This window comes from Phodopus roborovskii, unplaced genomic scaffold, assembly GCF_943737965.1.
Source record: "Phodopus roborovskii unplaced genomic scaffold, PHOROB, whole genome shotgun sequence".
NCBI classification, from domain to species: Eukaryota; Metazoa; Chordata; class Mammalia; order Rodentia; family Cricetidae; genus Phodopus; species Phodopus roborovskii.
Window position 1 is genome coordinate 4,597 of NW_026125075.1, and position 27,357 is coordinate 31,953.

The window sequence follows — 27,357 nt, forward strand, 5'->3', positions numbered from 1 at the left end:
TTTTAATGCATCATAGTGTGTTTTCACAATTAACTGGGACAAAAACAAGATTCACAGTCTACCTTCTCACTGACATTTCTTGAGACAGACTGAACTCAAACCTCTCTCTGTAGCCAGGGATAACCTGGACTTCTGTTCCTTCCTGCCTCCCACCTCCAAGTGCTGGGGTTAGTGGGTGTGCCACCAAGCCTATTGTTAAATGTGAGGTGTTGGGGCCTCATTCATGCTACATAGGTACTTTACCAACTGACCTACACCCCTAGTTCACTTATGGCATTTTTAATCATTCCTATTGGTTTCAGTAAGTTGGGTGAGCTCTGGGAACTGATCTAGGACCACGCAAACATCTGAATTATTGAGTAATATCCAAGCAGCTGTTTCATCACAAACTCTCACACTGATTTAAATAATCAAACACTATTTAAGAACCAATGAAAATGAGTTTCCTGTGAATATTGCATTTCTCCCCCTGGCACTATCTTGTGATAAAAATTATAAGGTATGTAAACACGTTTTAAAGTCACAGTGGCTAAGCACTACTAAAAGCTACCGGCCACCCTTCCACTAGGCATTGTTGGAAATACCCTCTCAAGTTTGCACGACCTTGGCAAAATTGAAATTTCAGATTTAGTTAGTGTGAACATTATGATAAGAGTTTGGACTGTATTACCAACATTTAAGCAAAAGCATGCTTTTATTATCTCATCTAACTCACACCTAAAGAAATCAACACAACGCTTCTAGTGTCCATCTCATCCCACCTAAAAACCCCACATTTGAGGTATTATCAGTTTGTGCAAAGTACACTGCAAATACCTGAGATCTAGTACCAAAATAAAATATTTACCTTCTTTTTTCTAGTGAGAATAAAAGGTACCATTATGAAATGCACATCTTGATAGAAAAAATATCCTAATTCACCTTTCCAAACACCAAATACCATTTTAGGATTGCTGAAGACACCTTAAAGTTTTCAAACTCTGCACACGGCTTATTCACCACATCCGTGTGAAATTCAACACATTCACAAATGCCAACCATGTACTTCCTCCATCTCGCTGGGCATAGAGTCTGTGCCTTGGTGGGCTCCTTCCTTTGACCAGGCGATGCACTATGACACGTGTTCCTTGAAGAACCATTTCTGATTGTCTGAGTTGGTGCGTCCCGCAAGAGTGGTGCAAAGCCATGGCCCAACTCCTTCTTTGTGGCTTTGACACATTTCCTGGTCTGCTTGTGAACTAAAGTGCTGTCCCACAAATGATAACAGACGTTGCATGTTCAAGATGATGTTCAAGTGACTTCTCAGAAAAGCCTTATTTCCTGTAAGGCACATTTTGAAGACCCCCAAGGAGTGATCTTTAGCATTTCAAAATATGTCAGCTCTGCAAAACAGTGCCACCTGCTGGCACTCAAGAGGATGGCTCTGTGCCTCTAGCTTGTCCCCGGTCCTTTCTCCAGTGAAAGCACAACCAGGATCTCACTACCTCCCACGTGTTCCTTCATTACCTAACTCCATCCCTATGGCTTCCTTCTCTCAGTATTTTAACAGAGTCAGGAGACCTGGCTGCAGCCGGGTACGGGACCTGAGTCTCTGGTCACCTTCCCAGCCGTAGTGAGAGGCAGAGGGTTCTCTGCTAGTCCTAGTCTCACAGGCTGTGGGGATCTTTATTGGCCCTGCTTCTCTACCCACCTGCCCAGGGCATGGAGAGCCTCTCTGTGCTGTGCATTTTACCCCTCCTCTCTCTATGGTATAAGTTGGACTCCTGTAAGGAATTTAACTAAGGCCCAAATAGTCAGTGTATAACCTCCCAGTTCTGAGGAGAGCCTTGTAAACAGGTAGATACTGCTAACCCCAACCCCTTCCAGCCCCCTGTCCGCCCCCAAGTAGCCTTCTTAGGAAACCAAAAGTCTCTCACTACAGTATCTCTCTGTCTAGCCTTCTACACAAACTTACTTCCTCTTAAGTAACCAATGAACTTTAAGGTAAACAAGAGTGTGTGTGTGTGTGTGTGTGTGTGTGTGTGTATACATAGGCATATGTGTGTGCAGAGACCAGAAGACAGGGTCTCTCCTGAATCTCAAGGTCACCGATTTAGCTGGCCTTCTTGTTCTGGGGAGTCCCTATCTCTGACTCCCAAATGCTTGGCTCTCCAGGTGGCCCATCACACCTGTTTGGTCTTTACTGGTGGCTGGAACACTCACATGGCAAGTCCTTCATCCACGGAGCCCTCTCTCCAGCCCTACTGTGAAATTCTTACTGTGGTGTAAGACCAATCTTGTTTCCACTATTGTTCTCTGAGAGTTGACACCGCTGTACATATGGAAGACAAATGCAAAGGGAAGAGGACAACGGATTGTAGGGTGTATGGATTAGTCTTCCTAATTATTTAAAGACATGGCTGTCTCAGCCTCCTGAGTGCTAGGACCATAGGAGTGTGCTACCATGTCCAGCTCGCTTTTCTTCTGTCAAACAGGCAACACTACAGGGCTTAGCTCCCTCCAAGGAGCCTGCAAACTCCATTGCTTATTAGCACATATTTCAACTTCAAATGGGGATTTAGGATTTACCTATTGTAAAGTAATTTCTGTCCATCCTTGAGGCTAGCCAAGAATAGACACTTAAAGAGAACTCATTTTTGTTTGGACTTATTTCCTCCAGCTCTCTGTAAAGTACTGCCATGAGCCTGCCACAAGTAGGCTAAGGGCCTCTGTATTCTAGGTGTGTGCTGACACCAACCAATCAGCAGTATCTGGAAAGCCAGCTCCATCCCTGAGTGTCTGCTAGGTGACATCTCTATAGGGCCCCGGCTTCCACAGGAAGTCCTGGGGACCACTGAGTCCTTCCTGGAGCAGGACAGGGCTGCTAATAACAAGCCCATTTCTGAGCAAGGGTGAAATGAGGCTCAGGGGAACAGGATGATTCAAGCTTGGGTCTCTAGCTCCCGTCCTAGTAATCTTAGACCATTACAACACTTGTATTAACAACTCCACCTCACTCCCATAAATTTGGACAACTCTGCTTCCTATTACAACCTGCTCTCACTCACGGTGTAAGACTGAAAGAGAAGAAAGCCCCACTGTCACCAGAAGCCCATAGACTTTGACCCTACAGTCACCCCCAGCATGCCAGCGAAGTTTCCAGTGTCTAAGACCCACTGACCAGGCCAGAGAGAACGCCTGGCTTCCACGCTGTCTTACAGACCTGGATGGATGGCAGAGAGCTGCACATTCACTGACCTCGTGTAGGATGAACCTCCTGATTCTCCGGGACAGTGTCACGCAGAGATGCATGACAAGGACATCCTTCCCTCCTCCACAGCTAAGCAGGCCTCAGGCTGGCGGGTGTTGTAACGTATTTCTTTCTGGGATGTATACTGAAAAACTAACAACAGGGTGACGAACACATGTCAGTTTACCTTGTGATGTGGAAGAAAATGCCCTGAACAAGATCATTTAGGACAGCAGTTCTCAACCTGCATATGAGACCTTTACATCACGATTCACAACAGTAGCAAAATTACAGTTATGACATAGCAATGGTAATAATTTTATGGTCAGCGGTCACCACAACATGAGGAACTGTATTAAATGGTTTCAGCATTATGAATGTTGAGAACCACTGATCTAGGGGGATCAGTGAGCTGGTTTTGACCACCACTAACCCACACCACCACTGCCATGATCGTGTTAGGGCCCCAGGTGTCTTGGGACCTTGCTCCTCTAATGCAGTGCTTATCCAGGGAGTGGAGCGTTCCTCTCTTGTTCACCCCACTCTACTAGACAGGGAGGATGGGCCAGTGGGAAAGAAAATGGACCTGTCTCAGGGCCATCTGCAGCCTCAAGCAGCCGCCCCTCCTTTGCCTTATCCTCCTTCTCTTTCCATTAAATGGCTATAAAGGGGGCCTAGATGATTTGGGGGATGAGGTACAGCTCAGGGTAGAGCATTTGCTTAATGGGGGCCAGGTCCTGGGCTTAACACCCGACTCACCACAACTGCGCCCTCAAAAGAAAGAAATCCTCATCCCAAACAACATGTTTCCTACTCTGGTGTGCTTGGCATCTCCCTACAATTCTTGTGAAAGATGCTGGTCCCTGGTTCCACTGCAGAGTGGGAATAAGGGTTCTTTGTCTCCCAGAAGGGCCCAAGAAGTTATACTTCTTAATACTTCAGACAAGGTGCCTTCTCCTGCCTCTAACACAGTGGGTTCCAAGGCACAGGGTACAATGCTTCTCCATTCATATTCTAAGAGCTCATCAAACAGAAGGTGAGGATTCTAGGTGAGATGGGCCTGAACTGAGGATCATAGATAGATAACCTGAGCTTGGAGGAACAGGGCTCTAAGCTGGGTGGCAGGGTTGGAATGGTGGACGTTGGGAAGTTCAGGCTAGAGGAATCTTACAGTCAAATGGTAAGTAGGGGGTGACAGAAAAATACCATGGCCCCATCTCTTCACAGCCGGGAAGTGTTGTAGGTCCCAAACCAACCATCGGCACCCCTCTGCATCCCCAGTGTGGTCCTGCTCTGGCACAGAAACACGCTTTCCTGGGCTATCACCTGCTCAGAAAACCTAAACTGAGCCTTTCTGCCCAGTTTAACCCATAGCATTTAAACCAGAAAGATCTGCCTGGACCCCATCTGAGCAATTTCCCAACACTGGTTTGATACCATGCATCAAACAATTCTGGGGCTACTTGCAGTCAAAGGTGCTTGCCTTTAACTGATGACCTGAGTTCAATGCCTAGAACCCACAAAACAGAAGGAGAGAACCAACTCTCACAAACTGTCCTCTGACTTTCACACCCGCGATGGCTCATGCATGACACGCATACACACACACGATCTTTAAAAATCTTTACATGATTTCCTCTTTCTGATCCAAATTAGTGGCAGAATTACTTCCAATGACAAAAACAGAGGCAGACAACCAGTGAATTAGATAATAATGAAAGCATCAATTCAAAATCAAGAGGCCAATGGAGTGACACCTTCAAAAGACACCTGACATCAATACACATAACTAAGCTAAAACTATATGAATACACCACAACAATCACGATAGCTTGTAACCTAAAGCTTTCATGCCAACACGAGAGGAAAGAAGACATATGTTCAATATGGTCCTTCTGAGTCTTGTCCTCACCCCTTTCTACTTTTATATTATAGTCATTTGATGGATTTGTAAAGTGATGCACAGGAGGAGGTAGTGAAGAGTAAGACGGGGTTTCGTGGAGGAGCAATGCTTGGAATGTGTCCCTGGGATGGATCTTGTCCTCATCCTCTACTGTATCCCTTTTCTACTTGACTCCATGGTGTGAATGACTTGATCCGCTCACCCTGCTGTTATGATGTTCTACCTAAGCACACAGGACCATGCCCCATGAGCTGAACCCTCTGAAACCTGAGCCCAATAAGGCTAAAGTAACAGACACCAAGAGCCCCACACACTAGGTTAGTGAGCTGCCACTGAGTTGTACTCAACAGGAAAACAAAGCAAAGCAAACCAGATATTTAATTCCTAAAGAACACACAGAAGGCTGGGGAGATGGGTCAGCTGATAAAGACTCGGATGGCCTGAGTCCTATCCCTGGGATTCACATGGCAGAAAGAGAGAAAGACTCTGGCATTTGCCCTCTGGCTCTCTCACACACACACTGTAGGCACTGTAGGCACTGTACATGTACACACACACACACACACACACACACACACACACACACACACATAAACACAAAAAAGTTTTTTAAAAGGAAAAGTAACAAAGCTTGTCCCTTCCCCCATTGAGGCCCCACCTACCTGGTTCTGCCCCATCCGATGGCAGAGGTACAAAGAAGGACCCTGGTGGCCATCAACTTGGTTCTCATTAGGGAGGGTTATAGTCAAGGTAGTACCCTCTGAGTCCTTTGTTCTGGAGCTGAACAAGATAGAAAGGTAGCACCTTGGTCTAGATATCCACACACCAGGAGATTTCACACAGGGTCAGTGGGGAGAACATGAGGACAGAGGCCTCAGCGACCACCCCCAGGAGATGAGCCCTTTCCCTTTGTCCTGCTCTTTCTTGTCATTATAATGCTTTCCCCGTGTTAACACTGTGGTGGGAACGACCCCACGTTAAGAAGACAAAGCTGACCTGAAAGCTCACATCTCTATTCTCGGCCACAGCCCTATCGCTGCCCTGGCCCAAACATCTCTGCATCGCGGCCCCACTTCCATGGTAAAGAAACATGGAGGAGAGAGGGGCAACTTACAGACAACACCATGAGTGAAACATGCCACAGACAGCCAAGACTTTTTTTTCCCCTCAACATGGTAAAAGCAGTATTGATGAGAAATATGTGGAGGTATGACTCAAGCTATTTGAGCCTTCTGAAGCAAGATGTGACAGTCAGACACAGTGTGGGAATCCCTGCTAGAATCTGCAACTACCCAAAGAGCAGGCTGAGAAACTGTGCATTAGAAAGAGAGTGAGCAGGTGCCAGGCTTAGTGGTTCTGTGGCGTGTGGCGGGCCACGGTGATGGGTGAGTCCTAGGATACTGCTGCATTTACAAAGATGCACACTCATGTACATGGGCCTGAATGACATGACGCCTGGGGTTTGTCCCAGTAGACAAAAAACACTAAGGTGGGACAAGGGTAGGAAGCAGGAGGAACAGTCTTGAGTATTCTAGAACCACAGGAAAGACTCATATTTCTGCATCTTAGTGCACTTGAACACTTTCACACTGAAAACATAATTGAACACTAAACCCTGGCTGTGTAGTTATCTAAAACTGAACACCAGCACTTTACACAAGCAACAGTGGGGAAAGCCAAGTGACGGTCTGGTCCTGGCAAAAGCAAGACCCTTGTCTTAGTTGGCCTTGTTTCACAAATGTTCATTTGAGGTTTTTTGGGGGTATTGGAAGTGAGTCTTTGGGCTCTACCACTGCCTTTGTGGGTCAGGCCCATTAAGACCAAAAGTAATCTGAAAATACTAGTAAGAATCAAGACTCACTTCTCATCCCTAGAAGAGTAATTAATTAACTGGAGAAGCTCAATGGGCGCAAGCACTCTCCACACAGGTCTAACGGTCCTAGCTGGATGAACCATATGAACCATGCCTCCCCACCCTCCACTTATTAAACAATAACCACAAAGAGTAGCTCATCCTTCCCAATTTCCAGGTGCCTTCCAGCCCTGACATTCTGTACCCAGGATCAGATGTCCAGGGGGAGGAAAAGACAGTGCCCCTTCACACAGGAGGGGGGTCAGATAGGGATTTTCTTCCCTTAGATCACTGTTTAAACCCAAGATGCGGCAGCATCCAAACTGCCATCACCCACCCACTGCTTACCATTCCGAAGAAGCCAGCCTGTTCTCCCGCACATGCAGTTCTGGGTAGACTGTCTCCAGGAACCACCGAAGTTTTTACACTGGAGCTTGGCTCCAAGCTTCTTCCTCTGTCACATCCCCAAAGGTTCCTGAGAAAACAGAATGCTCGAGTCTTATGGGCCCTGAGCCATCCTCACTGACATCACTAACTAATGTATAATCATGGGCTTTTACTGACTGGGTACCGGGTACAGAATGGTCAGCAGCCAGAGTGCTTGGTTTGTGAGGAGAAACCAATACCACTAATTGAACTCTGACCTCCATATGTACACCAAGGAAAGCTCACACACACTCACACAGAACAGATTACATGGAGTTTACTTTTAAAAGAGCCAGGAGATAAAAAGTGAAGAACTCAGATACTTACTATTGCCTTTTTGGGGAGGGGAACACGTGTCAGTCTCCAACAGGGTAACACATAGGATCTGGGACGTCACATCATAGGCAACAAGCAGAAGAGACTGTTACACTGGCAGAGCTATAGGGGCGTCTGGGTAGGAGAATGTGATTAGGAGGCAAGGCACCTGCCGACAGAGCCTGGGAGCCAAACGTGAAGCCTACATCAGCATCCGGGACCTGTGCACCATTGTGGATGCTGTAACCCAGGCCATTCTGCTGTCCAGCCAGAGGGATGCCATGACTTAGGTTGTGCCCTTCTTAATATTGCTGTCTGAATATTTACTCTCAGCACAGACAGTGGGTCCTAGATAGTGAGGAGTGATCTGCATCACCACTATAATGAAGTACAAATGCCTGCTGAACACTTATTAGTATGAGGTCACTGCTGGGTAAGCACACTTCTGGAAGTTTGGCTTCACAGGCAAATCCCCTGTAACTACATGAACCCTACCACCATACGGCACAACTGTTCAACCAAGAAAAATGGTGAGGCCTGAGATATGGATGTCCTTGCTCTAATGTGACACCAAGGATGGGCAGTCCGTGTCTGGGGGTCACACTTCCAATTTCTACCCCCCACTTCTTTTTAAATAATGTTTATTTTGTGTGAGTGTGTGTGCACATGCCACGGCGCACATACGGAGACCAGAGGACAATTTGTGACCGTCAGCTCCCTCCTTCCACCATGTGGATCCCAGGGATTGACTCAGGTCTTCTGGCTTGGCAGCAAGCCCCCTGATCCACTGAGCTGTCTCACTGGCCCCAGAAGTCCTTTCTTCATGAGTCACTGTGCCCATCTTCAAACACAGCCCAACATGCGTTGAGCCTGCAGGTGCATTCCACACTGCTCTCACACACTTTGTGGAGGGGTGAACCCTGAAAACAGCGACCTAGAGTTGCAGGTTGGCTAGCAGAGAGGAGCAGATGTTTTAGTCTGCTGCACTAGGCAAGACAGAGGAAACTGAGGCAAATGACCGTGGCGCCCCTGAGGCACAGGAGCGTGCAGGAGATGGGGCTGTTGGCTCCTGGGTTCAGTAGAGCTGAGAGAGAGGCACTCTGGAGCATGCAGGCCCCAGGCCTGCTGCTACCTCCCATAAGCTAGCAGGCCTTGGGTAGATTCCTTCAGGCTCTCAGTCTCCCCTCCCTCTTCTTCCTCCTTCTCTCCCACCCCTGCGCTTCAGATTTCTCATATATCAGATGAGGATTTGTAGCTCCCCCTGCAGGGCTGCTGGGAGGCATCAGGAGAAATGTCCATCAAGGGCCAGGACAAATGTCTTGGAGAAGACTTCCTTGAGTCACCGTGTGGCCCTCCGGTGTACAAAGCTGGCATCTGATGTACAGAGCTTGCTGGTATGGAGGCCATGGGCCCACTAGGACCCTCAGGCAAGGGCAGAATGGGGCTGTGAGGTATAAGCAGCCCTAAGCCATGTGCCTAAGGAGAGATGCTGGCTCCCTCTCTCAGGGCCTCAATCAGGACAGGTGTATGGGCTCAGCTCAGCTCAGTGTGTGGCTGGAGTCCAAGGGGGCAGCTATGTAAGCCATAGAAGAATAAACACACGGACTCAACCAAGCTGGTTACAAAGAGGAAAGCTATGACACCTGCACCACGGCCAACAGATGACACTACACAACCCCGACTGGCTATGCCAGCCTGGCTACTCCCTGGTTCTTTACTTGGAAATTCACCTCCATATTGGGGTTGGTTTGTGACCCTACATCAATACTCGTGGTGCTTTCAGTCACAGACAATCATACACAATTCCTTCAAGTTCTTCAACACGCATGCTCCCAGGAAAGTCTAACAAGGCCACGCCATACCTTCCTGTGTGTCTTTTCCATATCTACTGGGACCTTGTTTTTACCATGTGTTGCTGACTTTACCAGCCATCAAAACTGAACCCCCAGTCCATGCTTCTCGCATTCCTAAATCTAAGAAAGTGATGTGGGGCCAACAATATGGCTCAGCTGTCAAGGGCACTTGCCACCAAACCTGACAGCTTGAGTTCAATTCCTGGAACCCACATGGTATTAGGAAAGAAGCAACTCTTCAAAGTTGTCCTCTGATTTCAACACATGAGCCATGGCATGCATACACCTAGGCATAAATACACACAATAACACACTTGTACACATGAACACACATGAAGATGGGGGCACACATGCATACATACCTACACATACATGCCTGCATACACATTAATAAATAAAGGTTAAAAAAAAAAACAGAAGGGTGTGAAAGTTTGTTAGTTAAGAGCTGTCTAGACACAGGTTACAGTGCCCTTGGTCATGAGGTCAGTGTTGATGGACCAACAGTCTATATTAAAGTGTCCTGAAACAGAAATGCATACAATAGTCCCAATTGGCTGGTAAAACTGTTGTGTCTGAGTCTCAGGGGAATCTAATCCTGCTAGGAGCAGTGGCGTGGAAATCACTAATTTAGTATTTGCAGTAGCTTTATAAACAAGGCTCTGTGGACAGTGAGAATCAACTGGGTATTAGCATGACTGAAGAAAAGGTTTTCCCATGCTGTATCAGAAAGGCACCGTTGGCCCCCTGTTCTTATAACCAGATTTATTTTGCTGGGGAAGCCGGACTGTGGGGCTTGGTTCCCAGGAAGCTGGTGGCATACAGGTGGGCAGACTCACCAGGCGGGCCCGGGGATTACGGTGGTAGTAGAGTTCTTTAAATTCATCCATCCACACCTCCGCAGCTCGGACACTGTTGGCCAGGGCCTTGCTGCGCGAATAGGGAGCTTGCTTAGGGAAAACATGGCCTACGTGAGAGCAGGGATGTGTTTCCAGAGTGCCACCACACTGCCAGATCTGCAATGGAGGTGGAGAGGAGAGGATACACAGTAAGTGAGGAAGGCTGCTGGTCCATAGAGAGTGCGGTGCAGCCAGGAGGCGGCACCTGCTGGGAGCTCAGCCTCCCCAGGGACAGAGGCCACTTGCCAGCCTGCACTTGACATTAAGGGAAAGAGCAAGAAAGCAGTCCCAAGTCAGACAAGTCACCCCAGACAAGAACCCCAGAGCCCAGGCAATAAAGCTCATGCACTTGACCGGGGAGGGACCAGAGACCTCGCCGGCAACCCACGTCCTCAGCGGGTCAGACATGTCTTCATTACCTGATGCCACAGAAGAGAAGAAAGGGGCAAGGAAGGAGAGAGGTTGGAAAGGTAGAGAGGAAACTTCTAGAAGAGGCAGAGTATCCTGACACCTAGGGAAGAGGCAGAAAAGCTGTTAGAATCACACCCAAAGCTCCGTGGGCAGGATCATTTGGACCCTCATTTTCCCTGGACAAGCATCTGGTGTTTATAACTTAGGATGTGAGTGCGGGGTGAGAGAAGAGGCCAAATTCTTCTCTGTTAACTGTCTTCAAGAGGGTAGAACAACAGATAAACACAGATACAAATCTAAGTGTTGATTCTTAAACACGTAAGATTCTGCTGACGAGGAAGTCACCGGGACACTAAGTCTTCGTGGAGAGGCTGCAGAGCCTGCTGCAGAAGGCCACTTCCTGACCTCACACTAAATCTATCACATCTGACTTTCCATGGGAACCTGGGGACCCACCTTTTAAAGGCAGTTCCCCGAAGTTATCAGGTATGCTACACACAGACTGCCTCCTAAACAGTTGGCCAGACAGCAGCTCCAGATGGGGGCAGGACTCTGGCTCTGGTATTTTAGTCCAAGCTCTGCCACTAATTCTGAGTGACCATGCATAAGTCACAGCCCACTCCCAGTGTCAGTTTCCCCCATTTGCAGAGTGAGAAACCACAAAACTGCAATGTCCTTTCCAGCACAAGTCTTATGTAAGTGCAAAATTACACTTGTAAACTAGCTAAATAAAAAGACAAGCGGGTCAGTAAGATGTCTTACAGAATAATGGGACACACCGACACTGATGAGGGAGGAAGGGAGGGAGGGGGGGAGGGAGGGAGGGAGGGGAGGGGGGGGGGGAGGGAGGGAGGGAGGGAGGGAGGTTATGGAACACAGGATGAGTCCAAACAGAAAACAGGACTACTTACCCTAAAGGAGAATTCAAGGTTTTCCTCCTCCCCAGACTTCCATTCCTGTATCATAAGACCCCAGATATTCAAAATATCTCTTACTCACAGCAAACAGCCCTCCAGCCATTGTTGGAGACCTAGAAAAAAGTGGTACCCATATTTCAATGGAAGAAGCACGAAGTCCTCATGGATGGCTTCACCCCCTCCCCGCCTGGAGTCTATGTCCCTGGAATCTGAGCCCTTTCATGCATTCATCCATCCATAAGCACAATGAATGCACACTGTCCTGCACCAGGCTAAGCCTGGAGGCACAGCCACACCCCATAGTTCACAAACAGCTCGAACAGCAAGTCCCCTGAGCCCTGCGTGTGACACACTTCAACGAAGGCCACCCAGAGCTCAGTAAGGCAGGAGCAAGGGCACAGAGGGTAGAACCAAGTCTCCTGGAGGAGACAAGGTCTGTGGGAAGAAGGAAGCCGAAGAGGAGGAAGGAAATGTGACCCCACCCCCTGACATGAATAATGGTGGGAGACAAGGGATGGGGGTGAGGAAACCCCTGTGCTTTTAGAACATAGAGGACAGAGGCTGGGGAGCTAGCACTTGCCTGGCATGTGTGAGGCCCAGAATTCAACTCTCAACACCACCAGGGAAAAAATGAAAATTTTAGTTTATTCAGATATTCCCATTAGAATTTTCAACCAATTAGCTGACACATACCAATATATTTAATAAGATAAATGCTCTGGGAAAACAATAGGTAGGAAATGGAAGTCACCAGCCTGTCACCCCCCCCCCTTAGAATGTGCTCTGAGATAGTGGCCAGGAAGGCAGACCCAACCTGATGACATCGATAGGGGACCGCATCAATTCCCGCTCTCGTTGGGGAACCACATGCCACGTGAATACCAGCCGCCAGTCAAAACCGCCAATCTGGGGCTCTCCGGAGTTGCCCAAGTACTCGAAGGTGTTCCAGTCAATCACATCAATAACGGGGCACACCACTGCCGACTCCTTCTCGTGGATCCTGCAAATACCCAACACATCTGTCATCTGTCTGTCTCCGCTCCAGACGGCAGGAAGACAGACAGCCAGGAGTTCCAGAATGAACCATGGGACACTTCTGGCAGAAAGAACACCAGCCTCCCTTACTCAGGGGTCTGGACCATGTTGGGAGCCACCACAGAGCATACTAAGAAGGCAGAGAGGAGCTGGAATAGGAACACCTGCACAGTTTCCATCTTCTCTGATCCTGTCCATGGACATTCTGGCCAAGTTTCAATCACTTTCAGAGGCTCAAAGGCGACTTTTAAAACAAAGCATGTGTTCAATTCCTTGCATGTGCAAGAGGCTCCATTACAGTGAAACACCTTAACATCAAGGATTATTTATCTCTGGTCATCAAGATGGCTCCCCAGTGGATAAAGGAGCCTGATGCCAAGCCTGATGACCCAAGTTCAATCCCTGGGACCCACGTGGTAGAAGGGAGAGTTTCCCTCCAAAGTGTCTTCTGACTGCCACATGTACACACACTATTGCTCCCTCAATACAATATAATTGATTTTTAAATAAATATAATTATCTAAGAACAGAATATATACCAGGCATGGTAATGCACACCTTTAATCCCAGCAATCTAGAGACAGAGGTGCATCTCTGAGACTTTGAAGCCAGCCTGGTCTATAGAGTATATTCCAGGACAGCCAGGGCCATATAGAAGAACCATGTCTCAAAAAAAAAAAAAAAAAAAAAAGAGGAAGAGGAGAAGGGGGAAGGGGGAGGGGAAGGAAGAAGAGAAGGGGAGGGGGAAGGAAGAAGAGAAGGGAGGAAAGAGGGAGGAGGAAGAGAAGGAAAAGGAGGAGGGGGAAGAAGGGGTTAGGAGGTATGCTCAGACCAACAGGTCAGGGTTACATATGGACTCTTAATGCTCTTTATTTGCTGTGTTGCCTTAGCCAAGTCACCTGATGCCTCAGAATCTATTGCCGCTATGGTAACAAGATGGATATGTGTCCTCCTAGGGCTAAAATGAGGGTTCCCAAGGGCTGGTTTGCAAGCTCCCTGGCAGAGAACCCAGAACCACTTCTTTTCTTGTTACTGTGAAATACGCAGTGAAAAAAATAAATATTATAACTTCCGTCTTGTATGAAGCAGCCTGTATGCATCTTGGCCTTGCCATCCACAAAACACTATTCCAAACCCAATTGTCTATCAGCTATGATTGTCATCACCTATGACACCACGTGAGGGGAGGAACTGAAAGGGGAACCCTCCCGAGGACTCGCTTATTTGGGGTATGTGGAGGGCACAGCTATCTCAAATATGATCTAAAAGTCAGAGCATGGAGAACGACGAAACAGAGGGAGCAGATTGGAGTCGCCAGTGTTCTAGACTAATGGAAGGAAGTCAGAGAGACCGAAGATGCAACACTGAGGCGAGACTAGAAGGTCAGGCCAAAGCAGACACAGGATCAAACCGAGGAGCTCGCCAAAATGACGAGTCTGCAGATGAGGCATCCGCCAATATCACCTCTTCAAACAAGCACAGGGATTGTTAGCAGACAGAGGACAGGTCTCAGCTGCTGGACACTGGCAAGGCTCAGGTATCCCAGGAACTCATGACCTGCCCTCCAGCTGGCAGGAACCGTAGAGAGCCCAACTTTACACAAATGGGAACTGGGGGAGTGTTATGCTGACACTTGGGTACAAGACTCTGTCTAGGAAGTAGAGGAAGCATTCATAGAGATGTTTCCAGAATTGAGCGCTGAACCTTCAATTTTCACAACATGGGTGACTCAGCATCCTTAGCTTGCGGTGTGCCAAGAGCAATACCTGCCATGACAACCCAGACAGCTCTATTTTCATAGGCCCCTCCCTCTGGATATAGTTGAGACTGCCTAGGCACAGTCGACAGGCCTATGAGTCTCACTCCAATGTATGCCAAAGTCCCGGTGAACTTGGAAAACATCCAGCAGCCTAGCAAAACCCTAAGAGTCAGATGCAAATATCCCCCAGGAATTCCCAGTGGACTTGCAGGGAGGAAAGCTCCTCACAGACAGTGGCCTGGCTCCTGGGAGGGACTGCCCTGATAGTCTAGGATCTATGAGTGCATCAGCTCAGGAGAAGGGGTGGCACCCTCAGATTTCACACTGGCCTAAAAGTAGCCATCTATGTGCACAGCAGGGGAGGGAAACAAGGGAGGTCACTGGCCAGATTCCAGATAGCCTAGGGAGTGGTGACACTCCTCAGTGGCAAGGGAGAAAGGGAGCTACTGTCACACCCACAGCAGGGGGCAGCAGAGAGGGGGCGGCCTGGTCTCACCCAGGAAGGGAGGGGGGAGGTCCCCAGCTCTTCCAGACAGACACTGGCAACTAGTCAGAGGCCATGTAGCCGGGTTTTCCAGGGTTATCTGGCCTTTGACCTTTTGTCTGCCTGCAGAGGGGAACCTAGACAGAGTTCCCTCTGGGGGAACTCCTAGCTTGCTAGCCAACTCCTGCCTTCTATAGTAGACAGTGGGGAGGACATGGAGAGAACAGAGATTGGGAGAGGAAGATACAGAGAAGCACAGCCAGACCCACAGTGTAGGCAGCTATGTTAACAGGCTTGGGGTGACAGGGGAATGGCCTTGAAGAGGTGAGTGTGTATGTGTGTAACATATTATTAAAGAAGTATACTTTACAACTACACTAGCATAAAGATGACAATAATATAGGCTGGGTTCACTATACTCATGTGTACTTGCACTTTTATTTCTAACTTTTAAAGAAATAAATGTTTTTTTCTAAGGATATGCCTTGCATACATAAGGCAAGCCCTTGGTTCCATTCTAGAACAAATACACAAATTTATACACACACACCCTCTTTTAGGCTCTCCAAGTTTCAAGGACCCCAAACCTTGTACTTAATGGGTACTGAGTAACTCCAATATCCATGGCTAAGTGAGCCATGCTTGAAACAAATACATCCCAATGCATGAGGTTGTAGCTCACAACTTTGTAAGCCTGGGTCGATGATACTCCCTAGGCATACTATAATAAGCTGGCTAAGCTTGCCGCCACCACAGAGGTCCTGCTGAAGCGTATCTGATGCAGGCGCTGACATCCCTCCAGCAGCCAAGGTGAAGCTGTCTGTGCCTGCTTCCACCCAAGCACCCTACCCCCACGAGTGTCCCACACACCTCTGCAGCAAAGGCTCCAGCCACCCCTCATGGCATTCACAGTGACAGTCCAGGAAGGTCAGCACTTCACCCTTGGCCACAGAGGCTCCCAGCAGCCGGGCTCGCACTAGGCCCTCTCTCTTGTTGGCACGGATCAGGCGCACCTTGGGCAGCTGTGATAGCTCATTGGCCAAGCGCTCCTTCAGGTGCTCTATGGACACAAACAGAACAAGAGTCACTGGTCTACGTCCTTGGTGGAGCACTGGTCCTGTCCTAGCCCCCGCCATCTAGCATTCCCTTAATCCCCTTAAATAACGGTATACAGAAGCTGCCTTTTCTTTGTCACCCAGGATGCCCAGAACCAAGGGCAGGCTGGAGGGGGATGGCTGGGTTGGGAGATGGTAGAAACTTTTGGAGGTGGGGGCTATGGGGAGGCCCTGAGGTCGCTGTAACAGTGCACTCCTAGGGGGACACAGGACTCCTGTCTCTCCCTCTGCTCCAGGCTCCAAGTACAAGAGCTAGCTCTCACACAACTTCCCACCAATGCCTTCCATTATAACATTGTGAAACTGAGAACTGAGCTGGTAAGGCACCAGGTCCTTGAACTCCGAAAGTTATAAGCCAGAGAAACCTCTTCTTCCTCCCAAGTGTCCTGCATCTGGTGCTTTGTTATAGAGACGGAAAGCTGACTAAGACATCACTTTTATTAAAACAGTAAGTCTATTAGTAGACACTCTCCTTATATAGAAGCAGCACTCTATAGTAGCAAGTTTGTCAGGGGGGCATGCACATCCCAGGCTGCAGAAGATGGTATATATGGAAATGACAGGCCCACAACTAGCCCCCAGGTCTCCTAATTCCAGGACAAGGAGTTACACCCACAGAGAGTCAGGTGGAGGGAGGTGGGAGCCTACTTAGTTAGGCCAAAGGAAGGGAAGAAAGAGCATTTCCCTCACTACGGTGTAGGTTTGGCCCACAGTTCTCATCTATCAGAGAATGCTCTAAGTAGTTTCATAATTCATGAAAACATTTCTCTAAACCGCCTTAACACTTAGGAACATTTCTTGGTTGATTTTCTTTTTAAGCTTTAAATGACTGCATGCGAGCTGGTGGCAGCAATGAGGAAGGTAACTTTGCAAGCTATGACAGTTAAGCACAATGTGGAATGTGCACACTGAGACACTGGTGTCGCCTGCCTAAACTCGGGGTGGGTTTGCCAGAACTGGCTTTGGATGGGCCTGTGCTATCCTCCTGGGCTAAGGAGCCAGACCCCTCAACCCTCCACCAATCACTTCAGATAAGTAAAGAGGAGGCAAGCAGAGCTGCCAAAGGTGTCCCAAGTCTTATGGCTCCTCCCCTGCTCTCTAAGTAGCCAGAATAGGATGGGGGTGGGGTGGGGAGGCTGGCCCACCCTCCCCACTGTGAAGGAGGGCACAATGTTCCATACTTCTGCCTGCTCAGGAGCTGCCTAATTCCACACAGATAATAAAAGCAATCTGATATTTGCTTTTTAGTTCCTATGTTGATTAACTGGGGTTAGTGTGGCAGACAAGAACTAAGTTTACAGCTGTGACAACATTTCATAAAAACAGAAGTTAGCATTTAACAAACCTTGAGTATTGGCAGGCACTAACACAACACACTACCCTAGCCTCGTTTCATTCAATCCTCATAGCGATCCTACAATGTAGGAATTATTAAGACTCCGTTTATAGAGGCTGAACTGGCTAAGGCCAGAGTTCAAAGCCATAGAGTCCCTGGGGCTAGGGATGGGGATCCAAGCCCACTCAGTGCGACATGGGAGCAGGATGTACATGATTGCATTTATTTTTCACTGCAACTTCCTGACAGGACAGAGGTGTGGATAAACCAATCCACAGGACAGAGGTGTGGAACGATCCACTCACAGGTAAGACACTGAGGCCAAGAGAAAATGAGCAACTCCCCCAAGCCCCAGACCCAGGGATCCTGATCCTAGAGCTCAGTGGCCCTGGGCTCCACTCAACACCAAACTCCAGCCTGATTTGCAAGGACACTGTTGTTTGTTCCCTGTCTCCTCCCCATCTGGAGACTGTAGCTGAGCTCACAGCCACCAGGATAAAGACTGTAATTCCCAATTCCCTTGCAGCGAGGTGTGACTGTGCCACCATGTTCTGCCTGATGGAAGAAGGTAGGGAACCTCCAGAAAAAAGGTGGGGGGGGAGGGTTAGTCCTTGCCCCCTTTTAACTTTTCTGGAAGACTAGAATGAGCAAGAGGGGAGGAGCCAGCCTGGGCCAGGCAGACTGGAGCTGCAGAACTCTCCCAAGGTGATGTAGGTCAGGGCAACCCCGTGTAGTGCAGTCAGTGGCCCAGAGCATAGCCCATAGGCAGCAGCTGCTGAGGTCATGGCAGCCCAGAATGATGATGTGGTCTGAAACTGCCTCTAGTAAAGACACTCCCAGGTATCTATCTATTGCTGAAGTCTTGACATTTCCCCTCAGTTAAGCCCAGCAGTCCCTACTTTAACCAGTCACCTAAGACCCACTGGCTAAGACACTCCTGGATATACCAGTTCTAGCTAAGTCAAGCTGTCCTGTGTTTGGGCAGGCAATGCTCCTTTCCTTCCTCACTTCCATCCTGGTCCAGCCCTGCTCCTGCCCCTGGCCATTCCTCACCCAGCACACTGAACTCTTAGTATCACTACACCTATCTGTCCCTCTAAAGCTCTATGAGTGGCTCCTACCAGGTTCTTGAAATCCCAACAACTTATGGTGATCCCCATGGCCCTCTCTGACTTAGCCAAACTCTGGTGCAGCCTCCTCTCCCCACTGGCCAATATCTGACCCTACAACATGTCCCAAATCATTACTGGGCGCGCTTCTAACCCCTCGTTTCTCACCCTCTAACCCTAGCCCCTACACAGGGCTTACCTCTGTCGCTGTAGTCATCTACGAGAATAACTTCCTCCAGCAGGATGTCAGGGGAGGTCTCGAGGACACTGTAAACTGTCCGAAGGAGTGTTGACCAGGCTTCGTTATAAAAGGCTATGATGACAGAAGTCCTGGGCAAATTCTCATAATCGTATTTCTCCTCTCTGCACCTGTAAATGAAATGTAACTTCAACAACAGAGAAGCCAGAAGCAGTTAGCACTGGGGGTGGAGTGAGGATGGGGACATGGGTCGCAGTCTTGAGGCTTCTCCTGGGAAATGACCTACTAGAGGATCTCTCAAGAAGAGCCCCGGAAGACACTTAAGAAAAGTAACCGTAACAACATCTGCTCGTGCGGTATTGGTTTTCAACTGTAAAGCAATGGGAAGATTTGAGCAATACACAAACTAGACAGAATCCAAAGGATCCAGCCTGTAGCTGTCCTGTCTGTCCATCCTAGTCTAATCCAGGCTTTGAGAAGACTGCTCCCTCCTCTTGGCTGTTCCTGCTTCTTCCTACCTTCTTTACTTGGCAAACTTCCTGTGCCCCCCCCCAAGAGCAGCTCAGCCCCCAATCCTTTCTAGGAAGAAAAATGTCTGTCCTGAGAGTTGGCGGCCACACAGTGCTCCTCCAGCACCCGATCGCCTCAATTTCAGCAAGTGCTGCTAACAGTATTCCTGTCACCCAAGAGCTGTGCCAGCTTTCCCCAGCATCCAGAGGCACTGCGCCTCAGAAAGGCGGGAAGCTGAATAAATAAACTAGATGTGTGGCTAGAACGTCAGGTGGCGCCTCTGGGAGTGGAGCTGAGACTGTCCAGTCCCAGGGGTGGGGCCATGATTAATGCTCATGGGAATCGACGATCTCCCTGTTTGTCCAAGAGTTTGCTGTTACTTTGCACTGACAGCTTCCTGGCCAATACAGCATTCTATCCTCAGAGTAACAAAACAATCTCAGTGCCATGGGACTGGCCATGGGGCAGTGCATGGAAATTATCTACAGGAAATGCCTGATAGCAAGATGGAGGGATGCCAGATGCACTAGAGTAGATACTGGGGTCAGGCCACCAGCTACACAAGGAGAGGCTAAGCATTGAAAGTAGCCAGGCTACCGGTTTACGGGCAGCCAAGGAAGGGCCTCAGAAGACAGGGGGGGGAGAATGCCGACTGTCTAGCACTGCTCCCGTCAGTCACCAAGTATTTCCTGATTGCCTGCCATGCGCCAAACAGGCAAGGGTTGTGATCCATGGAGCTTACATTCATGGGACGGTAGTCAGGCAAGCGAATCAATGGTCACAAAAATCACTCATGCAATAGATAAAGTCAAGGAGGGTGGAGAGAACAATGATGGGGGAGGAGAGAGGGGGAAGGGAGGGGGGAAGAAGTAAAAACAGGACTAGTGAGGTAGAGGGCCCTCTGTGGAGGTGACATTTACGGTGCCACTTAGGGCTGGGATGTAGCTCAGAGTGCTTGTCTGACACACACACACAAATCCTGGGTTTGACCAGAGTACCACACAAACCAGGACTGATGATGCAAGCCTGTCATCTTAGGGTGTAAAGATACGAGAATCAGATATTCAAAGTCATCTTCATCCATACGGTGACTTTAAGCCCAGCCTGGGTTACGTGAGACCCTGACTCAAAACAAACAAAAATGAAAAGCAAAAACTAGAAACCCAGACCCCGAGAAGCAAAGTGGGGACACTCTGCATGTAAAACTTATTTCTGGAATTGTTCCTATTTTATTTTACTTTGAAAATTTTCAAACATGAGAGGCAGAGAGAGTCATAAGCTTCCAGTGACTGCCCAACACCAACCAACAGTTGTCCACACACAGCCAATCTTAATCCATGTTTCATTGCCATCTCCTACTGTCCCCATCTGGGAGTGTGTGAGAGTGTGTGTGTGTGTGTGTGTGTGTGTGTGTGTGTGTGTGTGTGTGTGGTTTTTTTTTGAGACAGGATTTCTCTGTGAAATAGTCCTGGCTGTCCTGGGACTTACTTTGTAGACCAGGCTGGCCTAGAACTCACTGAGATCCACCTGTCCTCTGCCTCCCAAGTGCTGGGATTAAAGGCGTGCACCACCTCCACCCAGCCTTAGATTCTTTTTAGAGAAAATCCTGCCTATCATAGCATCCATATTATTTTTAAACATATCCCCTAAAAGATAAAGATTTATTTCTTAATATATAACAAACATATATTTGTTTTTGTTAAACTTTAAAAATGGAATGACTCCTTGGGGCTATCCTAGCTCTTGTCTGTAGTAGTTCATCAAAGCTAAGCAGGTTGGAGACAGCATTTCATAAACCAGAAAGACAAATGTTGCCAACTGAACTTTATAGAACATATTCATTTTAGAGATGTCAAATAGGACTGGAGGGGTAGGAGAATTTGAGGCCCCCGTAGATAAAATGCAACGCAGTATTTGATCACTACCTTTGAAACTACTTCCTGGGCTGGAGATAGTTGTGTGGTTAAAGGTGACCATTGCTCTTGCAGATAACTCGAGTTCAATTCCCAGCACCCACAATGGACAGGTCCCAGCTCCCTATAACTCCAGCTCCAGGGAGATATAACGCCTCTGGGCCTGCCAGCACATGTGTACACATACATACAATTAAAAATAAAAGGCATGTACCTCATGTCAGCCTCACTGCTCTTTTTTTTTTAAAGATGAAGCTCAGAGAGCTTGCATGGTATTTTTAACAGAAGCAGGCACATCCCTCAGCATTCGAGGCCAGCCTGGTCTACAGAACGAGTTCCAGGACAACCAAGCTACACTGAGAAACAATGGCTTGAAAAATCAAAACAAACAAACAAACAGAAAGACTATGAACATAACAAATTGGAAGCATAAAATAAGATGGCATAGTTAAATCCAAAGGTATCAACGAGCACATTAAATATAAATATAAATAATAAAGATATAAACTTCTGCTTAAACACCAATGGCTATGAGGGGAGAGTGAGAGTGAGGTGAGTGGATATGTTAGGATCCTGCTATACCCTGTATCACTCAGGTTAGCTTTGAACTGGAGATTCTCCTTGTCCCAAATTCCAGAATACGATCACACCTGGGTGTAGACATATGTGTGCATGTGTGCAGAAAACAGAGGATGATCTGGATGTCTTCCACCTATCTTTTGAGACGGTCTCTCACTGAACCTGTAGCTTGTGGAATCAACTAGACTGGCCAGCTAACAAGCCCTCCCTCTGGTTCCACATGTCTCTGCCCCCATCCGGTCTCAGCAAGAATTATAGGCTGTTATAGGAACTCTATCCCCAGGGCGATACAATTCAACACCTACCCTTTCCTTATTGGGCACTAACAACAGACCAAAGTTTGATTCCATCAAAGCTCAACTCGGTGAACAATTTTATTGTGTTTACTTACAGAACACGGGTGAGGAATGACTCAAAGAGCATGGGTGACTCCAAAACACCCACCTAGAAGTCTCACCCCTGCAAAGATGATGACTTCCCTATAACCACACAGGTAGGAGTCTTCCCTTCAGTTACCTTCCCTGTACTGTGTACTCCAGCACTTCTGGAAACCATGAGGCCACGTGCTACTAGTCTGGGAGGTGGAGGAGGAGCTAGAATCTCGGTTCAGGGTCCTGCGATCCCCCTTACCCCTGCTTCTCCTTTGAGGGAATGTCACCAGTCATGGGGCCTTTTTGGCAGGGTCTCTTGCAAGTACGCATAACTGTTCTGAAGATGATGTAACGTTAGACTCAGTAGATACAGCTCTCTGCACCACAGGCATGTGCCATGTGGTGGCTTGAATGAGAATGCCCTGCACAGGCTTAGTTCCCAGTTGATGGAACTGTTTGGGGAAGGATTAGAAGGTGTGGCCTTGTTGGAGGAGGTGTGTCACTTTGAGGTCACAAAAGTCCATACAAGATCCAGTCTCACATTCATACTCTCCTTACCTCCAAGTTTCAGACAAGATGTGATCTCACAGCTACTCTCTAGGGCCGTGCCTGCCTGGCAGCTGCTGCACTCCCTGCCATAATGGTCATGGACTCACCCTCTGAAACTCTAAGCAAGGCCCTAATTAAGTGCTTTCCTTTCTAAGCTGCCTTGGCCATGGTGTCTCTTCATAGCAACAGAACAGTAACTGAGACACATACGGATACCCAGCTTTTACACGGGGACTCAAACCCAGATCCTCATCCTGTGTGGCAAGCACTTTACTGACTGAGCCATCTTCTCAGCACCCCCTCCCCTCTGAACTGACATATAAAATGGCCAACATGCTGCTCAATGACAAACCTAAAGCATACAGATCCAGGATGCGTGGAAGAGAAAGGGCAGGACGACGGATCCCAAAATGAAGAGGTTCCACGGGTCTGAAGTGCTAGCTAAAGAAAAGAACTCAAGTGGGTCCAACAAAGAGCACAAGAAACCTTCTAACACCCACTTGATAGGGGATGCTTTACAAAGGTGATTTTCCTAGAGCACTGGGTATTTGTTCATAAGAGAGAGAGAGAGAAATTCTATCACCTTCCTCCTGCCCACTGTAGCAGGGCACTCTTGGTCCTTCGGATAATGTGATTACCCTGAGATTTCTCTGGCATGCCAAGCCTGATTCCTGAACGAGAGACACATGTAGCTACAGCAGTCCTGCTCTTCTGCCGACAGTGGCCAGATGAGACCATAACCAGGTCTGGGGACACCGCAAGACTATCACTCCACTTCCTCTCCTGATAACTAGGTCAGAATGTGAGTGACAATGGCATTACAGCAGTCATCTCATCTCATGACTTTTCAACAAACACTGCTTTTTTTTTTTTTTTTTTTTTTTTTTTTTTTTTTTTTGGTGTAATATTAGCAACTCTTGGCTTGTGGCATACATCCATGCTAGTTTCAACTGTACCTATTATTAATTACTACTTACTTACTTACTTCCATCTCACTATAACTCCTGAGCTAGCAATGCACAGTGACTAGGCCAGCAGCTTTCAGCCATTGTTCTGGGGAAGGTCCCTGGCACTGACAGTTTCTAAGAGCTCCCCAGGGCTGCCAAGCCAGCTATATGGCTCCCCACTTTGGCCTGCTATCCGGGAGTGAAAAACCCTCCCTCCTCATGAGCAGCAAATGAGAGGCAATGGTGAAGTGACTGGGGGGGGGGGGGACAGCACGTATTGCACTGCTATCTAAAGGTACCTCCTCCTGCTCCTCCTCCTCCTCCCTCAAGTCAGCACTGAACTAACAAACCAAAGCTGCACATGCAAGTGTGAGATCCTTTACCACACCTCAAGGAAGTAGAGTCAGCTTCAAAAATCTCTTTACCCATCTGGCCTTGTCCAAAGGCAAAAGGCCTAGTGCCTTTGCCAGCAAGAGCCAAAGCAGATGTACCTGGGCTGACCGATGCTTCGTCTCTTGTAGCATGCATATGCAAGGCAATGCAAAGGCAGCAAAAACCTGTGAGCTTATGTGCACACTGTGTTCTCACCCACACATCTATGTGTCTATTTTCCAAAGTCTGTTCTATACTTGGAAAAGGTCTAGACAGATACACAGCAAAATGTTAATAACAGTTTTCCCAGGTTTGTAAGCTAATTTCTTTTTTTATCCTTAACTCTTGGATAGTCTGCTATGTAGCCCTGGCTGGGCTCGTACCAGACACTCACCACCCTGCCTGGCTGAATGCTCTATTGTTGACCTTTTTCATTTGTTTCAGGTTTTTGCTTCTCCTATGGCAAAAATTTTGAAGCAAACATTTTTATAATACAAAGAAACAAGTACCCAAAAAGGAAAACCCCAGACCTTGTGAGTGGCCTGGGCTTTTCCTTTGGATTGTCTGGAAGTCCCTTTGCAGGCTCTCTCTCCTTGACAGAGACCTTGAGTAACCCTCTGTAAATTGACTGGACTCCTGAGGACCCTACACTGTAAAGTCATAATACTATATGAATTCTCAACCCAAATATCAAGACCCTTATTAGCTCAGCACTGCTGTAGAAACTCTAGCAGCCCCCTCTTATGTGTGGATTCGCTTTCCGTAGCTTTGGTTACTCAACCATATTCCAAAAATATTAAAGTGGAAACAAGTAATTAACAAGTTTAAGATTGTATACCTCCTCAAATAGCACAGTAAAAGCTTAGCCTTTCTAGGATATAAATCATCCATCCCTTTGTCCCACAATGTACACACTACCAGAAATTACCATCACTTAGCAGTGATGTTGCTGCCAGATAGACTGTCACAGTGCTTAGTATACGTAAGGTTTGGTACCATTTCAAAATTGAGAGAGCTACTGGGCTCTGGAAACTTCCCTGAGAATAAGGGGGAGCAGACTATTATTTGGCAGATGTAGACTCTACGCAAGGCCCTGACAGACACTCCTGACTACATGGAAGCTGTGAGTCAAAGCCTCTCCTGGTGGAGACATGCACAGCTCCAGCTCTGCCTCAATTTTGTGGACACACAAAATTAATGGCACAGGCTCTGTTACAGAAGTCCAAGGTGAGGCCCATCCTGCTGTGTTGGATTAATTCCCAGGGTCAATGGCACAGCAGGATCTATTCTCAAATCCCCACAGGAGACAAAGCAGCTGCATCACCATGGAAACAGGATACCATAAGCCCCACAGGTCATCTAAAGTGTTTCAAAGAGATAATCACAACTTCTAACAATAGAGGAAATTGGATCTGCACAAGAAAAACTTTATGACCAATCCCAGATGACTGGAAGAGAAGCCCCTACATATACTCAGGGCAGCAGAGGACAGGGATACAAGAAGCACAAAGTATGAGGCTTGAGTTGAATAAGGTTGCACTCTTCCTACCCACTTATGTAGAGGGTATGCAGACTGTCATCAGCTCCTAGTTTGCAAATGAGGACACCGAGGCTAAGTCAACTAAAGCCTGAAGCCATTGTCTGAGATCACAGGACTAGTGAGCAAAAGACCTGGGGTTGTATCTCCCAGGACTTGGGTGTCTATCTTGATTCTAATCTGAAATCGCTCCCTAGACCTGGTAAAACGACTCTGGGGTTTCAAGGGGCTTGAGGAGTGGAGAACTGCTGCCAATCCCAGGAAATTTTACTTGGAACACTTAATAGTGGAAAAGGAAAAGCCTGGGGCCGAAGCATAGCAGTAGGCATGAACAAATCCAGGTACGATGTGAAGTCAAGTCTATAGTTAAACTTTCCCTGAGATGGGGGAGAGGGATCAGAGCAGCTGCTAGGCAGGTTACAATCACAGAAGGCCAAGTTTACCATTTTGCAGTTTAGTGTTACCTATGCCCTCGGAGTCCATTTCCAAACCGAAAAAAAGCCAGCATGGCCTGGGGAGTAGGAGTCAGGTGCCTAATGGTAACAGCGGGCCTGGCCTCTGGCTCTAACCAGGAGCCCTTTCTGAGTCAGTCTGCAGAGCTTAAGTGGGGCTGGAAATTCTCTAATGAATTCGAAGACACAGGAGACTGGCGGGCCAGGATGAAAGGCGACAGCAGCTGTTGTGCCTGTTTATTTCCTTATACCTCACCTGCTGAAAAGCCAGCAGCTCCAACAGGAACTAGGCTCCGGCTCCAACTACACAGGCTCAGCCCTACACCACCTACAAGAGTGAGCTGGGCTGGACTGCAGCCAAAGGCGCCCTTTCCACCAACCTCTCCTTCCCACCGTCCTTCACCCCAAACCAGAAATTAAACAGCCAGAGAGAGGAAGGCGGCTCCGCCTCGGACACAGACAGCCATTGGATAGGTATCTCGATGATTCGGCTCTGTCCCCGGGCTGCAGCACACCCACACCAATGAATGGAGCCAGCCCTGTGCTAGTCGCCCTCGCTCTCGAGTCACAGCCACACCTGCACAGTCCTAACAGCACCACAGGCGCGGACTAGGGGGTCTCTCCGCCTGTCTGCTTAACTCGAATCTCAACCTTTCGGGACGGAATGACAATTTTGAGGCGTCGGATTCAAGAGACCACCCAGTTACCAGCTCTTCAATTTCTGAGACGTTCTTGGGTTCGTTTTGATTTTTTTTTTAAACTTTCCCGCCTCCCCGCCCCCTGGATAGCCCCTCCGGTACCGCCTCCCTCCCGAGGAGGATGCAGCATCCCACGCGCCCGTGTTCCGCAACCACTCACAGAGGGTTCCAGCGCTCCGGGAGGCGTCGGTGCAGTGAGATGCGGTCGCTCAGGTAGATGTTGATTTGGTGCAGTTTCACGCTCTCCTCCTGCAGACGCAGCTCCTCGCCCTGCAGCTGCAGCCGCACCGCCTCCCCCTGCGCGCCCAGCGCATTGGCGGCCAGTGGCGGCCTGGTCAACACTGGCTCGCGACGCCCCTGGCGAGGAGTGCGCGGGGGCACTGGGTGCACCGTGGCCTGGGTCTCCACCGTCCCAGAACCGCTTCGAGCCCGCAGCACCGCACCCAGCCCAGCCAGCGCCAGCAACGCCAGCAGCGCCTCCCGGCCGCGCCGCAGCCCCCTCGGGCAGCGCCTCCGGACCGCACGCCCCAACATGCACCCGCTAGCAGCGCCCGCTGAGTCCCGCGGCCTCGGCCGAGGCCGGACCCGGA

The 27,357-nt window shown here is 48.5% G+C and overlaps 1 pseudogene; it reads right to left on the reverse strand.

Annotated features, from left to right (window-relative positions):
- Positions 1-1,111: 1,111 nt before the first annotated feature.
- On the reverse strand, positions 1,112-27,357 carry LOC127225692 (polypeptide N-acetylgalactosaminyltransferase 12-like; annotated as a pseudogene).